This window comes from Miscanthus floridulus, chromosome 16, assembly GCF_019320115.1.
Source record: "Miscanthus floridulus cultivar M001 chromosome 16, ASM1932011v1, whole genome shotgun sequence".
Classification (NCBI taxonomy): domain Eukaryota; kingdom Viridiplantae; phylum Streptophyta; class Magnoliopsida; order Poales; family Poaceae; genus Miscanthus; species Miscanthus floridulus.
This window is the reverse complement of record NC_089595.1, coordinates 105,356,581-105,374,195: the sequence shown is the minus strand read 5'-3', so window position 1 is coordinate 105,374,195 and position 17,615 is coordinate 105,356,581. Positions and strand designations below refer to the sequence as shown.

General features: G+C 47.5%; 1 pseudogene; it reads right to left on the bottom strand.

The window, feature by feature from the left end:
- Positions 1-271: 271 nt before the first annotated feature.
- On the bottom strand, positions 272-16,720 carry LOC136513367 (putative leucine-rich repeat receptor-like serine/threonine-protein kinase At2g19230; annotated as a pseudogene).
- Positions 16,721-17,615: the final 895 nt, after the last annotated feature.

Below are 17,615 nucleotides of genomic sequence, written 5' to 3'. Positions count from 1 at the left end.
CCTTTGGCCAACCGAGCTATGGTAGATTGCTGTACAAGTAGCACCCGCAGCTCTATTTAATAGGGGTAAGACAGGAAAATTACCCCCAATTAATCACCCCTTGGTAACCGAACTCATGTCCTAAACGACTTCTAATTAGGATATGGAGGGAGTACTCAACAAATTTTTTTAACAGATAGAATAGCTATTTTTTGTTTGTCGTTAGAAGAAATTAAATGCTCTAAATATAAGGCTTAGGAGACGCACTTTAGCTACAATCATGATTCCAAAGTCTTACAGAAAAGCATAATAAATCCATGCACTCTTTTCTAACGAACGATTATAACATCTTCACCTACGCTTATAACATCTGAATCTTTGTACGTATATTCAAACCTTCGTCTTTGATGACATAAATAACGTCATTGAAAGGAACAGCCTTATCGTGCAATGGGGCCTCTGTCCATTCTTGGCACCTTTCCAAAATTATGCTCCACCTCAAATGCAGTGCCGATCTGGCTCACAGTCACATCAGTCGACTGGCTATCAGCCGCGTACGCGTCGTAGCCGAAGTTGGGGTCGCTGCTGCTGCCGCTATAGAAGTTGCCCCTTGTGCCACCACCCCCGGTGCGGCGCCTCTCCTCAAGCTCGAGGCATTCCTGCAACTGCGCCACCACGTCGGTCATCGTAGGCCGTTGCGCCGACACCTGCATGGTGCACTTGAGCGCGATGTCCGCGGCCTTCCACACGCTGTTGACGTCGTACTCGCCGTGCATTCGTGCGTCCACGACATCCTCAATGTTGCCGCGTGCCAAGCGCCGCCGTACCCATTGGATGATGCTAGTAGGCTCTGGATCAGACAGGATGGGCTACCTCCCTGTGACCAGCTCTAGCACAACAACGCCGAAGCTATAAACATCGCTCTTGTTTGTCGGCTGCATAGTTGCTTGGTATCTGGAATGGAAATTTAGGTTGCAAGTATGAAAGCATGTGTATTGCTCACCATGAGAGGACAATGAAAAAATTTGAGAGATTGGATACATACTCTGGATCCACATATCCGGGGGTACCAACGAGCCTATTCGTGGCTATATGAGCTTCACTGTCAAGATTGAAAACCTTGGAGAAACCGAAATCAGCAATCTTGGCCTCCAAATTCGCGTTCAATAGAATGTTAGTCGCCTTCACATCCCTATGAATGAGAGGTGGGTTGCAGCCCTTATGCATATACTCCAACCCTGCAAGCACAAGTGTTAATGCGCTTCCAGCAAAACCAAAACTCCGGTATCACTAGCCTACAAATGAATAGTTCAAGGACCCTGATAACAAATCCAATGTCCCTTAACTTTGATGTGGATGCTAGCAGGATATGCTATTCTGACTTGGACCTTCATAACATATGAAAATTGAGGAACAAGACAATGTTAGGGGATCGATGCTATGTGGTCCCCTAGTTTCTTTTATATCCATTGAATGGCATGTGAAGCTAGCGCGACAGTAACAAGTGGCAAAGTTAGGACATTCACTCCCCACTTAGCATATTAGTAGTGGTTAAAAGGCTTGGATCTCTTAGGAACCACTTTTGACACAAAAACTGCAAATTGAGGCAAGTCTGAGTGAGGAGGTTAAAAGGTTTGGATCTCTTAGGAACCACGTTGTTTTCAAAACTGTAATATCATATAGAATGGAATGAAAACTGGGATGCAACACGTAAGTTTCATTTTATGGTTTCCTAGAGATTTAATTTATGACTCACAACGAGTTGGTAATCGTCCAAAAATAGTTTCAGCCTCATCAAGCTCACTTCTTCTTTTTCTTAAAAACATTGCTACATCATCAAAAACACTTATTAAATGAAAATGAAACTCTATCGAAACTTCCACTCAGCCAAATCTAATAGTTAAAGTGTCCAGATAAATTGAACAAGCACTAGTGTATTTTATACTCATTCATAAATAAGTACCTTGAGCTGAGTCCAATGCAATTCGAAGCCTGTGCCACCAGGTTATGCATGTTCCGTTGCGACCATTTCCTGTATGAATGAATTGGTATAGACGAGAAATCAACAGAGGCGCTTCGTAGATGATCCTGAACCTCTGATAGATGAATAACGCTTAAATCTAGGAACCTCAAAGTATTACTGTGTGTTGTCCAAAGCTGAACGCTTAACAATACAAACATGACGTACTTCCTCCGATCACAAATATAACTCCATCTAAAATTTTCTTGAATCGAACTCATTTTATCTCTGAGTTTTAAAATCTATTTTTTTATAAAGATTGATAGCCCAAGAGATTGACATAACTAAATTCATTAAGAAATCTAATTTTGCAATATATATTTCTGTCCATTACTAAAACCGAAGTATATATTACCGTAGACCATATCATCGTTCTAAGGCCAGCTTTAGTGGAAATTTTCATCTGTATTTAATGAGTTGACACATAAGTTCCGATGACATGGTAACGTTTTTAAGAAGCAAGTTTCACGTAGATAAAACTCACTTGACTCGGTTTCCAACTATAGACATGTTATGAAATTAAATGTTTATGAAACACGGTAGAATGAAACTATGCATTGAGGGTCGTTGTTTCATCCATATTGAAAGCACCTAGGCTCCTAATCCCTTTTTGATGATTAATAATGACACAATCATTGTGATTAACGTGTGTTTTGCCGAGGCATTATAAGTTATGTCAATGATGACTGATTAATAGGCAATCAATGGTTTTCATGCCCCTATTTGTAGATTTTGGTTTGGTTTTCAAAAGATGAGCGACAAAGGTTAAGGATGGACTAGCTCTAAGTGCCATTTGACGTTGAGAGACACTTAGAGTAGTTTAACACTTTATTTTTTCTTTGACATACTATAAAGAGGGTATGAACTAGTAGATTGACCTAGGTGAGTCAGTAAGTGGGTGTGGTGCACACTTGTCAAACCTAGCACTAGGTAGCTCAAAGGAATCCCAAAGATCAATGGGAATTAGTCATCCTCAAAGTTGTTTGAATTAGATGGGAATGGTGGTTCTCTGCATGCACAGGATTTATTCGATGCCCCTGTCAGGGGTGCACCGAAGAATGTGGTATGTGTAATGGTTTCACTGTTCGGTCTTCGGTGAATAGTGTCACCTATTATTCTAGTCCTCTAGAGAAGATAGGCATTAGAGCAAGTGCTACAGTCATTGGGCTTAGAGTTTGGGAGCAGAGAGCTCCTAGACACACCGGATTTATCCGGTGGGGGTCACTAGGATTTTCGAAGCTCTCCAGAGAGGGTTTTGGCTCACCGGATTAGGTCGGTGGCCAACAACAAATAATGCGCTTCGAGGCCATACACAGTAACGACTAGTCTCATTTTAGCTGTTGGATAGGCATCGGATTAGTTTGGTGCACACTTCAAACAAACACCAGACTTTTTCGGTGGTGTCTTTTCAGTCCAGTGGATTCTGAACTGTTAGTATTTGGAGTGGGGGCTATTTATAATGGCTCTTGCCATTCATATCAGTTGTATACACATATTGGTGACCAAGAGAGAGCTCAAGGCTAGTGGAGTGATTTGGATTTGCTAATTGAAAGATTAAAGACTCCATTAGTGCTTAGGGAGTAACAAGTGCGCATCCACTCTCCTCATTAGACTTGGTTATGTCAAGTGAGAGTTTGTCCTTATTATTCTTGGTGATAGGCATAATCTAGACAACATAGTGATGATTGGGGTCTTGGTGATCTCTCGGTGGCGATTGTGGGTGATTCACCATGTTGGAGTGGTGAAGAATCAACCCGTAGAGAGCACTTGGTCCTTGTGCGGATTAAGGGGGAGCAACACCTTGCAAGGTTCTCTAATGAGGGCTAGTGGGGAGTGCCGACTCTCCAATACCTTGGAAAAACATCACCGTGTTCTTAAACCTTTTCCTTTACATTTGAACAATTTTTTCTCTCGAATACGCGGGAGAACTACGTATCATTGTATTAATAGTAGAGAAAAGGAGTCATACAGAGACCCAAACACACACACACACACCCCCGCTTATTGACTAAAACTAATCGCCTATGACAAAGATGAACAACCTAACTAAAGACCCTCTAACCATCATCCTGAGCTGTGTGTAGGGACAGTCCCTTAGCACCAGCTATAGACCATAAAAGGGCTTCCTCCCAAGCCAGGTTCAAAGTTGTAGACAGTCTAGGGGTAGCTCCATTGAAGACACAGTCATTTCAATGCTTCTAGATGGTCCAGGCACCTAGGATGATGAGGGAATTCAATCACTTTCACGCATCTCTGCTTACTGTCAAGATCGCCTTATCCCACTAGGCATCAAAGGAGGAACCGACTGGCTACGGGGCAAGTGTTGCAAGACCGATGCTATGTAGGATGTCATACCAGAATTGTCTTGCAAACACACATCCAAAGAGGAGGTGCTGAATGTTCTCTTCCTCTTGATCACATAGTGGACACCGGTCCGGGTGAGGAAGACCTCGCTGAGCTAACCTGTCTGCTGTCCAACAGCGATTGTGAGCAACCAGCCACATGAAGAAGTGACATTTAGGGGGTGCCCAAGATTTCCAGATGTGCTCATATGGGGCAAAACTGAGGGCACCCTCAAATAGTGCATCATAGGCAGATTTAGCTGTATATTCTTCGCCTCCAAATATGTCTATCAGGGATCCCCTCCTGTAATACCACTCATTCTAATAAATCCCATAATTCAAAATATTCCATTAATGCTTGTGTCGGTGTTTTCGGACCACCGACGAGTGAATTTGTATTATGCGTTTGGCTCAGATGGTGTGCTCGAAGGACACAAGGGTTTATACTGGTTCGAACGGAACGTCCCTACGTCTAGTTCACTGCTGCTTGTGTTACCGGTACTTGGTTTGCAGTAGGGGTTACAAACAGGCGAGAGAGGGAGAGGATCCCAAGTCTCTGGTGGAAGGAGTGAACGGGTGCTGAGAGCTCAATTGCCGCTCAGCCGTGTGCTCGTGTCATGCTCTTATGTTTTGATCTCGTCATTCGGCCCCTTTCATGGGGCGCCCTGCTTCCCCTTTTATAGACGAAGAGAAAGCGTGGGTTATAGTGGAGAAAAAGGAGAAGAACGATAGAGAGAAGAAGGCTTCTAGGATCGCTGGATCCTTCTTCTCCTTCATGCAGGTCCCACCGATCCTATAGATGTCAATAGTGATGGCTCCACATCATGGCCCTGTTCATCACTGGCGCCATGCGCTGGCATCATCTGCCGGTCATGGCATTCCATTCCATCCCGGCAGACGTCGTGGTGAACTGACGCACCTGTCCGCGTTCGTACGAGGGTTAGGTAGAACAGCACCAGCACGCCCAACACTATTCTTGATGTGAATCCTTAGGTATGGCCCATCATGGCCATGGGTTACATCGAGGCGTGCCAGTCTCTTTCCTGGTGTTAGAGTTTTGACCTAGGCCCATACGCTTGGACCTGGAGTGGTTGGCGGCGGTATGGGTCCCCGTCAGACGAGACAAAACCCGTGTCCTTAGGGTCGGACGAGACAGAGCCCGCACCCGAGGGGTCGGGTGAGACGGAGCACAAGCCATATTAGCTTGACATCCTTGCTTACTTGAAGTGGTAGACTTACCCAGGGTTTATTAGGTTCAGATTTCTTGAACCATGGCCATCTTACTCTTAGTGCAATACCTAGATATTTTAGATCAGAGATTCCTAGACCTCCAAGCTCCTTGGCTCGACAAACCATGGGCCAAGCAATGCGACAATGCCCACCCTTTTCTTCCTTGTGTCCTTTCCACACGAACCCTCTTCTGATTTTATCAATGGCCTTAATCGCCCAAGGAGGTAAGTCAATTGCCATGGCTAGATAGATCAGCATGGTTGTTAAGACATATTGCACTTGCACTACCCGACCAGCTCGTGTCATCAAGTCTACCTTCCAACTCGGTAATTGATCCGTGATTCTATCAATTATGGGTTGGAATTGTTCCTTTGTTAGTTTCCTGAGAGACAAGGGCAATCCCAAATATTTGCATGGAAAATTCATGATTTCACAGGGCAGTAAACTCTGTATCACAGCCATATTAGCATTCGAGCACTGGATTGGCATCACACTACTCTTTTGAACGTTGGTCTTGAGCCTGGAAGCATCCCCAAAAAGTTGGAGCATGCTTAGTATCAAAGAGATGTCCTCTACAGCCGGTCTAAGAAAGAGGGCCACATCATCTGTGTAGAGGGAAATTCTGTGATGAATTGGTCTTCTAGACAGGGCTGCAGCAAACCTGCTCAGAAGCCCTTGTAATCATCCAATTTAATACATCCATGACCAGAATAAAGAGCATCGGAGATCCCCTTGATGGAGTCCTTTTCTATACTGGATGAAATCTCTAGGGGTACCATTAAGGAGTACCTGAGTTGAGGAAGATACCAATAGTCCACACAAAATGTCTCGCCATCTCAAGCTAAAACCCAATTTACCAAGTACCTCTAGGACGAACGACCAAGATACCGAATCAAAAGCCTTAGTAATGTCCAATTTAAGTAGGAATCTGGGCTGCTTTTGGGAGTGCAGGAATCTCACAGTTTGCTGGACCAACATAAAGTTATCTTGTATGAATCGATTTTTGATAAATGCACTTTGATTAGGGGAGATCATCTGATCAAGGCGACTTGCCAATCTGTTTGCAAGCATTTTAGTCACTAGCTTAGCAAAGCTATGAATCAGGCTAACGGGTCTGAAATCCTTCACCTGATCAGCCTCTGTCTTCTTTGGGATAAATGTGATATAAGCTGAATTTAACATCCAAAGGTTTCTGAAAAATTTTCCCCAAACAGCATGCAGAGCAGCCATAACATCGCTCTTGATCACCACCCAACAGGTCTTGTAGAACTTTTCCGATGAATCCATCAGGGCTCGGTGCTTTATTTGATGGTAGGTTTTTTACTGTGTTCCAGACCTCCTCTTCAGAAAAAGGGACATCCAGTGCCTCCAGATCATACGAAGGTACGTCAAGGGTGTCTAGATTAATTGTTCTATTCTGATCACTCTCTTTACCAATCAAATTTGAATAAAAATCAAAGATGGCAGCAGCTTTCTCTTCATGAGTGGTGAGGATGTTGTCCCCTTCCTTTAGTTTGGCAATAAAGTTCTTCTTTCTATGTCTTGCATGCATGTGAAAAAAGCCTTATATTAGCAGTCCCCTTCTTTCAGCCAGCCAATTCGAGATCGCAGCCTTACCACTGTCCTCATCAATGAGGTCAATGGACAAGGCATGCTTCTTGAGGTTGTTGTGCAACCATAATTCATTAGGCTAAAGGGTTCTACTATCCTGGGCAATATCAAACTAATGGATAATTTCTTTTGCGAGGGCCAACTGCGAAGAAATATGTCGAATCTTCTTTTGGCTCCAGCTTTGGAGAGCTCTAGCTGTTGCTTTGAATTTCATGGACAAGCATTTTCACAGGGTAAGGATGGGGTTGTACTGAACTCCACGCCACCTCAACCTGTCTCCAGGAATCCATCTAGGCTAGGCCAGAAGGATTCAAAATGAAAACACTTCTTACTTGCAATGCTGTCCCATAGACCAAGGATGAGAGGGCAATGATCTGAGTCATCTGAGGCCGAGCTCTAGAGAAGGCACTCAGGAAACATCTCTTCCTAATCAAGGGAGCAGAACACCCGATCCAATTTTACCAACATGGGAGCAGCACTAGAAGTGGAACTAGACCATGTGAACTTGCGCCCATGGAGAGGTAATTCAGATACTACCATATCATTAATCCATTTTCTGAATCTTTCCATCGTAGCTCTGTTCAGATTGCTATTATTTTTGTCTTCATCTTTGTAGATTAGATTGAAATCTCCTGCCACCAACCAAGCCCCTGTGCACTGACTCCTAATGTCCCTGAGCTCCCATAAGCCACCAAGGAGATTTAGTGGCTGGACAGAACTGGACCGATACACTATGGTTATCCACTCGGCTAGCCTGAACAGCACCCAGGCGGCTTCTCTAGGCAATCAAAATTCCTCCACTGGCATCGACTGAAGGATGGCAAATGTAATTGTTGTCAAAATCACTTCCAAGCATAGACAAAATAAGTTGACGAGAAATTGCGACCATTTTTCTCTCTTGAAGACAGATGATGTCAATTTTGGCAGCATCAACAAGTGCATGCATTGCATCTTTTCTTGCAACAAAATTTAGCCCCCTCACATTCTAAAATAAAATATGTGATGGATTCATTTGGAAAACAAATTAACAGAGAACGACCATGAACTCTGAAATCAAAAATCAAACTAGGCATTCCACCGGCCCAACAGCATAGTCCTCCACTATAGGTGCCCATCTAAAGAGGGTAGCCAACGCCCTCGTACGGGAGCATGTAACATGCTGACAAAAACGATGGGCATAGTCATCAAGTAGCTGTTGGTCCAAATGCTCCTTCTCATCTTCTACATTCATATACAGAGCCCGCATCATGCGCTTCTTCAAATGTGTGGGACATATCTCAGCCTTTTCCACATCCATTCCAGCAATCCGCCGGCTATGGCATGGAGCTTCAGTAGGAGGTAATAGCTTCTTTCTTCTCTTACTGATATGCGGAATCGATAGATGACCACTTGGAGTCTTTGACAGCTTCAATATGAAAGTCATGGCTGGACTAAGGGGCTACGAGGCAGAAGCATCGGCCTCCCCATCCATAGCCTCAACCCTTCTGCTAGGACCACAGTGCGAATAGACTTGTAAGGGAGGCGGGGTTCCCCTCGAGCCGATGGCGTCTACAGCATAGGTGGTAGCGGCTGAGCCTGCGCTTGCAGCTCTGATGGTGCCTCACTAGGCTTGCTGCCGGCTGCTAGAGACACTAGATGAAGATCCTTACTGATGGGAAATGAGCGTTTAGCAGTAGACAGAGTCACGGCCATGACTTCAATGCTCCCAGGACCAGGAAGGGGGGGGGTCTAGTGTGGACTCACTGCCGCCACTGCCATGTTCACTAGCTCGGCCATGGCTAGCATGCTAGCCAGAAGAGAGTCTAGGAGCGGAGCCATGACCACGCCATCCCCACCAGTGAAGTGCTTAGCGCCGCCAGGACTAGAGCGAGGATTGGTATGTCATCCAGCGATGGGGAAGCAACGAATCCTCCACCGCTGCTGGCATCAGCCGTAGGTCTTGGTGGGCTTGAGGCCAGGCCCAGCAGATTAGGAGCGAACAATGTTGTCTCTGGGCCACTAAAAGCTTCTGCAATCCAACTTGGTGGGCTAGAGGTCAGGTTCGACTTAACAGATGCAAACATGGTTGTTTCAGGCATATGGGCCAAGACAGAATCCACAGACCCAGAGCCAAACATCAAGCAATCTTCTCCAACCATGATGGCCTGCGGTGCCAGGAAAATGAGGCCTTCAGCCGACAGCCAAAATAGAAATCCTGGCCTCTTCGAGATCACTTCCTCTTCCCCAAGCCTTGGCATAATAACCACAGCCGCCAGATCATCATTGACAGCCAGCAGAAATGAGGTGGGCGAGGGAATTGAAGGCGTCTGCATTGCATCGGGCTCAGCAGGTTGCGAGCCATCAATCGGCTCCTCACGATCCGCCACGTGTATGTCAGACACTAGGCCAGAGCCCAGTCGATGGTGCACAAAGACCCGTGGAGCATCACCTTGGGCACCGGAGTCATGGGCAACGGACTCCGGCAAAGCAGGAGCTCACCACCGGCGTCGACGTCTCCCATGGTTAGACTCATCGTGTGGTGGAGGCAAAGGCCGAGCGTTGTCCACCCTAGAAGATGGAGCCAATGTAGATGCATTCTTGATATCATACTTCAACGCATGCTTCCACGGGGGGACCTCTTTAGCAAGCACCGGGGGCTCGACGATGACTAATTCCATGTCTGCCGGGATAAGCTCAGGCTAGGAACACCACGCTTTGAGCCGAAAGGACGAGTAATCCCGCCGGTCGACTGTATCAGGGTGGAGCTCGCACACCCAACACCATTCATCCAGCAAGTGCTCCACCATCTCAAGCTCCCATGCGTGCGCCGGAATGCCGCTCAACTCAACATTGATGAGCGAGGGCAAGACCACCACAGCCACATTCTTGAGCCAGGACCAACACCGAAAACAGAGAGTGAATGATGACAATTGCAGCGGCCACCCATCATTGTATATATGAATTGCCGTAGCTTCATCGGGGAGAACCAGCAGACAATCATCATGGCTCAGATGGTGAAACTCGAGCGACTCGACCAGGAGTTCATAGCGCCGAGCAAGCTCATCCACCAGAACATCAACCGAAAGGGTCGCCAAGTCTCCGACGATCGAAACTAAGAGCGCCTTGCATAGCTCGTCCTCGGCCCTGGCCATCTTAGTCGAGCGGTCAATGATGCGTTGGTGCCGGGCGGAGGAGGCCTGACCACCAACATTGATAGTAGCCTGAGGAGACTCGCCGTTGTCATAATCATCCTGGCTTAGAGGCCCCCCTGACCAGCAGCACCAGAACGTCGCCGCTTCCTAACACGGCGTCGTTGTTGCCTGGCCTACGTGCTGTGTTCTTTTGCAGCTCTAGAGCTCACCCCGCCGGGTGCTATCTCCGTGACCACCATCTTCCTTGAGCCCGAGACCCTAGGCGCAACCTTTGGCCGCTAAACGAGGAGCCCCTGAGGCGCCGCCGAGAGCAGAGCTTGCCCACGACTGGCATAGCTGGACTCACGGTGCCCAATCGCATGGCACTTGAAGCGGCGAGGCCCTTCATGACAGACGGCGGTTTGGTGAGAAGGTGCAAAGCAGTTGAAGCACCTCCCCTAGAGGTCCGCTGGCACCGGCCGACGGGGACTGCGCAACTCCTTTAGGCGCTTCTTGTGGGCACGACAACTTTCATACTGCTGCCACCTGGACATGTCAGGGCCCTCCGCGATAGACACCTAACAAGGCCACGCGATAGACACCTGACGCGTCCGCGCCTTGAGAATGACCTTCGGTGGTGGCTTCTCCACCACCGGCTACGACGAGACGGATGACGAGGCGCCACCAGATAGCAGAACCTTGAGAAACAAAGGGACGGATGAGGAGCCACCCACGGACGAAGACGGGCTGGCATTGCGCCACCTCTCACCCTTGGAATGACCTACGTGTGGCCATGGCGAAGATAAGGGGAAGAATCCGACACCTGGGAGGAGTGGTAAGCCTGCGGATGCAAGGCAGAGAGGGTGGCCGATGGGCCATGAGCAGGCACCGATGTGGGGCTGGTGGACGAGGGGGCGCCGAGAGGGGGAGGGGTGGGAGCGAGAGCGGTCATCTCACTCCAGTTTCTTAATAACTGGTGCAAATTTGCGCACATTTGAACAATTTATGTTCATGTTTTTACATTCCTAGAATTGCCATGCTAGACTAGGGTTGGAACTAGGTTGTAAAAATTTGTGCGGTAGGCTAGAAACAAAACTTAGGTAAAAGGGTGAAAATGGGCTAAGTGGTAGGTTTTAATTTTGTGAGATTTTTAGATTATCCCAATTCACCCCCACCCACCCTGGGCATCTTCATCCTTTCACATATTTCATTATATTCTATCTGGCATGGCATTCTTGGAAATAACACTATAAAGCTCTTCATGAGAATGGCCAAATGACTTATACTATTTGGGCAAACCCACAATACTTGTGTCATGTGAGTCTATCCATATGAAACGAAGCTCACCTTGAGAGTGGCTACGGCTGAAGCATACTCCACTCTCACCATTCCCCTTCCTCCTCTCTCTCTTCTGTAGTCACAAAGGTCGCTCCTTAATTGGGCGTTGCCTCACTGGTCATGGTCCATCGGTCATGGCTACATTAGGTCAGTGATTTGCTGCCTTCCATGATGGATTAAACTCGGCCCAACCACCCTACGGTCGACATGGTGGGTGGCTCTCCAAGCCGCCAACTTTCCTTTAGCCTGCAACCCTCCACACCATCATCGTAGCAAGCCGCTAGAGGTTCGAGCGAGTGATAGGATTGTTGTGGTGAGGCCTTTTACCATCACTACATGCATGGTGCGGTGGGATTTAGGCGACAACCATCATGAAAAGTGGCTTAGCAGCAACTATCAGAACGGTGGAGTTCTCCTAATGTTTTAAGTAGTAATAAGAATACTCTCACCAGTCCTAACACATAGGAATCCTCACTAGGAGGCATTTGGTAGGGAAAAACTTATGCAAATGTTAAATGCTAAACACTAGGAGAGCCTCACACCACTAGGAGAACCCCACATCACTAGGAGAAGTTGCAATTTCTGGTTGTGTTTGGAGGGGTGCACAAAGAGCAGATGCTCTCTTCCTGGACATGGTCATATGGGAGGACGACACGGTCAGCCTAACGTGCCCCTATGGGTGCACTGGCTACTCAGCTCCTAGCGACACCGCCGGCTAACATGGTGGTGGCACGACAGCGCTGGTATGACGATGAGCTAGTAGCACAACTGGCCCGATAGCGACCTCACTCCCCTGGCCCGTCGACGTCTCCCACCTTCGGCACAAGCGGGGGTGGCGGGCGAGCTCCCCCCCCCCCCCCCCCCCCCCGCGCAACGGTACCGGATGGGTGCCACCTGGCGCATCAACTCCCTCTCCGGCGCGAGCAGTGGCAGCAGCAAAGCTCCTCTCCTCAACGTGTGCGGCGGTGCACAGGCTTGGCCAGCTGAGCAGGGCGTGATTGTGTGGCGGTGGAGCTAGCTCGGTGTGATTATAGCGGCAGCATGGTGGCGCACGTGAACTCGAGAACGACCCGAAAGCCAGCGTGACCTTGGTCATCCCCACTGGTAGGCAAAACGGTGAGTGGGCCTAGCCTGGCCGGCGCATAGGCCACATTTTTTTTGAATGGGTCTTTAAAGGCGGGTGACGGTTCCTACAAATTGATGATTTGTAGAGGGCGGTTACAAGCCCATCTCTAAAAGCACTCTTGTAGAGACAGATGTATAGAGGCAGTTGGAGTAGCCAACTCTATAAATGTTTTCTGACCGCTGCTACAAATAGTCTCTACGGTAGTTATAAGTGAATGATATGACTTACTAACCTGGATAATTTGAGTGAAAAGGTAACTATCATAATTCATAAATTGTATGTGCTCATGAGTTGTTGCCGTGGATAGCTTGCATGCGGAGATAATATTATAGCAGAGTTTGTAAATAATAATAAAGATATATAAATATAGATATAAGTACGTGCTCAATATGTTCTTAAAAAAAACTTATACTACTTGGTCGGATGGAGAGTACCTGCAATCTGCTCTTGCAGGCTGCCTTCTGACATGTACTCGTAGACAAGTGCCATGTACAGCCCATCCTTGCAGTAACCGATCATGGAAACGAGATTCTTATGATGAATCCGTGTTAAGATCTGAGCCTGAACAAGGGATCATGACTGATCAAATTCTGCAGTAACGACGTTCCAAGTTAAAAGGAATTCTTGATGCAAATCTGAAATTCTACCTCTAAGAGGAACTCCTTTGCACCCTGGTTGGAAGACTGAGACCGCAGCTTGACCGCCACCTGAGTGCCATCCTCCAAGAAGCCATCGTAGACTTTCCCAAAGCCTCCTCGGCCGAGCACGCGCTGGAAGTTGTTTGTGATCATCTCCAGCTCCTTGTACGTGAACCGGCGGTTCTCAAGGTGCAGCGAACTCTGCGCGTACGCGTCTCCAGATGACAGTGCCGCTGGTGCATGGCTCATCGGCGCCTCGTTTTGAGGCTTTACGATGTTGGTCGTCGTCGATCCTGGGCGGTGGCACATGCGCATACAACAAACATCAGTTTGGTGCTCTGGAGTCTGGACACAGTGGGTGGAGAAATTGCTAGAGCAGACATTCGATGCGTGCCACCTTGCTTTTTCCGTCTCAGGAAGCAAAAGAGTAGTGCTACCACTGATGCTGTCACCAGGACCAGGACTAGAGGGATGGCAACGTAGACGACCAGCCTGCTCTTCCCTTTTGCCGGCGGCTGACACGATTCAGCGTTGGTGCAAAGGTTTGGATTGTCGTCATATCTACGAATGAATGACATACATTAAAACTGTTTTAATCACATTATTGTCAATCAATATTTAATGCTTTATTTGTGAAACCAAGAGAGAATCAGGTAATCAACCGAAGAATTAGGGAGCCATCTTGAACTCTTTTGAGAATTCCAAGGGGAATTGATCCACTCAGCTGGTTGCCTGTCAAATTTCTGATGGAATCCAAATGCTAATGATGTGAGTCAACGTTTATGGAGGCCGTATCATCAGGCCTGAAACAATTTAATTTGGCAACTTACAGGACTGTTAGTGAAGGTAACTGTGAAAAGGCATCAGGAATTGAGCCGGTCAAGTTGTTGTGTGACAGATCCCTGCGACACACATATGTGGACCATGGTATATTTGACTTTATTATTTTTATTACTGAGATATTCTACAAAATTGAAATAGATGAATACTCCTGATTAATAAAAAAGGAAATAGTGAAGTTCACACGTACAGATATTGGACGTCATTCAGATTTGCGAAAGAAGATGATAGGTCACCCTCCAGACCAGTGAAGGATAGGTTTCTGCAGGTACCTGACAATTTAGTTTAACATAGTTTTTTCTCTAATCTCAGTTTAAGATACTAACTGCTCATCCTGTCACAAAACCAGGTCAAAGTTGTATGAAACATGGTCTGAAATGTTTGTAATGTCTTAGCTCTCCTATTCATCTTTCATTATGTAACTCAAAACCTTGGGTCTTTTGACCCTTGTAGGTGCCTCGGCATCCTCCATCGCTGGCTAGCCAGAATTAATGGAAAATCATTCAGACAGGGCTCTCACCCTCTGGTGTTGTCTTCAAAAAAAAAAAACTTTTGATTGTGTTAATTGTGTGTGCAGATCTACATAGAAAATGAACTTCATAATAATACCACGATACAAGATACCATGATACATCAACCGCTAAGGCCTTGTGCTCATGTACCCACCGTAATCCATATGTGACCCACATTAATTAAGGTAGATACATAGGCATTCAAACAAGACCTCAAACTCGTTAATAACCCCAACTGTTAGAAATTAGCCCCGTAAAAGGTTACGGCAAGCTGTCGGTTAATTAGGTAATTCAAGGTACTTACACGCCGGTGATTCTTGGAGGACTTGATACGGCATAGTATTTGCAAGTCAAGCCGTCCCACACATAAGTCTTCGGGACACATGGGTCACCCATCCAGTTTTTTTGCACGCGATACTTGGCCTTGATCGCGGTGATGGCAGATACTGTTGATTGCATTGCACCCAAGTTTTCATTAACATCGACCACGTACACGTTGCTTGTTTCCTCGGGAGTTCATCAGCATGCACATGTACACATATACGTACCGTCCGAGGAGTCCGTGCCAACGTTGGTAGTGGAGATGACGGAGAACACCTCGATGGCGTTGATGATCGGCGGCAGCGTGGAGTTGGCGGTGGCGTTGATGGAGATGTTGTACCGGGCGACGATCCCCCTGTAGGGGTTGGTGTTGAAGACGGCGTCGCTGAAGAGGTAGTCTGGCATAAACGAGTACCAAAACTCGCCGTTGATGGTGATGTACAAGAAGCGGACGGCGTTGCTGGGAAGGCGCTGCAGCTCCGAGAAGTGCATGATGACGATGTACCCCGGCGTCGGGTCCTTGGGCTGCGGATCGGAGGACCAGTACATCTGGATGCTGGACCCGTTGCGCGGAGTGATCGCCGTCTGCATCACCTTCGACGGCGCCTCGAACAGGTCGTCTTGAAAGTTATTCACAGTGCTGGTCGTGGATATCACGTCCCAGTCAGCGGTGTCGATATGTGGGATCCAAACTCGGTCGTGTGGATCGTCAGGGTACCTGCTAAATATATACTCCATGCATGAACGACCAATTTTTTTGTCGACGATGCCAAAACATTCGTACCTCGATCAGATCGTAATCAGTGGAGTAGTACATGGTTAACAATATATGCGTACGTGGTGGATTACGGCACTGGGCTCACCTGACAATGTCCGTATCATCGGTCGGTCCGAAGTTTTTCCGGCTGTACAAGACCAGGCCCTGCGTCTCGTTCACTTGCGGGTAGATGGAGCTCTTGAGCGGCCTCAGCTCCAGCGAAGAGATGAACGGTGTTCCGGAGCCGGTGTTCACCAAGCAAACCTCTAAGGAGTCGCCGAGCACGACGACGATGGCCTCCAGACTCATTGGTCTGTTGGGGCGGCTTGACGCGTTCACCATGGTCCAGAAGTTGACGCCCGCGTAGAGGTCGAAGATGGGCGGCTTGTTCAGGCCGTCGTAGTTGCCGTACATGAACTCTGCTCGGAGCAGATACTTGAGCCCTGCCACGGGGAGCCGGAGCGTGTAGCAGTTGCGCGCGCCGTCGGGGAAGCTGCGCGCGTTCAGGTAGCGTTTCGCAAGCGTCGGCTTGATGTACTCCACCGAGATGTTGTGGTTCGTGCCGGCATCGGTGAAGCCGGCGTCCGGAGCGTACGACAGCTTGGTGGTGTCGTCCACGGAGTTCGCCGTCCCCGGCAGGCCGCAGTCTATGCTGATGAAACCTGCAACCGCACAGACACATACAGTACCTTTCGTTCTTCAATCGTGCATGGCCGCACATGGAGCGACTGTGTCGTCGATCTGTGCATCGCTATCGTGCAGGAGGATCTGAAACTTTATACAAGTGCAACCATCGAGATGGTGGGCATACCGATGCTGTCTGGCTGTGCACGAGCTTGAAGGACCCCGGCGGCGGCGGCGAGGCCGATAAGCAGCAACCACGACGACGTTGCCATTGCCACCATTCTTCTCGGGATTGTGGTTTCTCACTTGCGCAAACAAGCAGCCAAACAAGCTATTTATGCTCTTAACTCTGCATTCTACTTGTACTAGGTAGGTCGGTACTTTACTTTTTTTTATCTAACTCTATCGGTTCACAAAAGATTATAATTCTCGTTTTATTCTCGGTTTTGATAAGTCAAGCCATTTGAACCTTGATTACATTTATATAAAAAAAATATTGACATTCATGATATAAAATAAGTATTATTTGATTAATTATAAAATATATTATTTGTCGGTGCTGAAAGTAACCAACACGTAAATATTTGTAGTTTTGTTGTACGTTGTGATCGGAGGTGGCCTAATACTCAATGACACATGGTTTATACGGTTTAGGCAACGTACCCTACGTTCAGTTTGAGTCGGTCGGTGACTTTATTCCTGAATCCAGGTGCTCCAAGTTTGCTGTGGGGTTACAAACGGAAGGGAAAAAGATAGGGGTACAAAAGGTCCGGTCGGACTCTGGTCTGAAGGCCGAGAGCGATGGGAGCTCCGCTATGTGCTAAGTGTTCGAGCGTGTGCTTGGTATAACTTTAGAGTGTCTAAAGTTACGGAGGGTGAATCAATGTAAGTGAACTGATCGATCTTCCTGTTGGAAGAGAGCGCATCCCCTTTTATAGATGAAGGGGATGGTCTTACAAGTGAGAGGGAGAGTACGTATGTTGCCAAGACTTGCTGCCCACGCCGGCGGATACAAGATGATGGTAGGCACCCACAATACTGTTTAATGTCAGATGCACGTGGAAGGTTGCGTCGTCTTCTTCTGGTATGGCAGATGTCAGTGCCTGCCACACTGTTGATACCCAGAGGCATGCAAGTTGTTTTACTATGTTCGCCTGGTACGGTAAA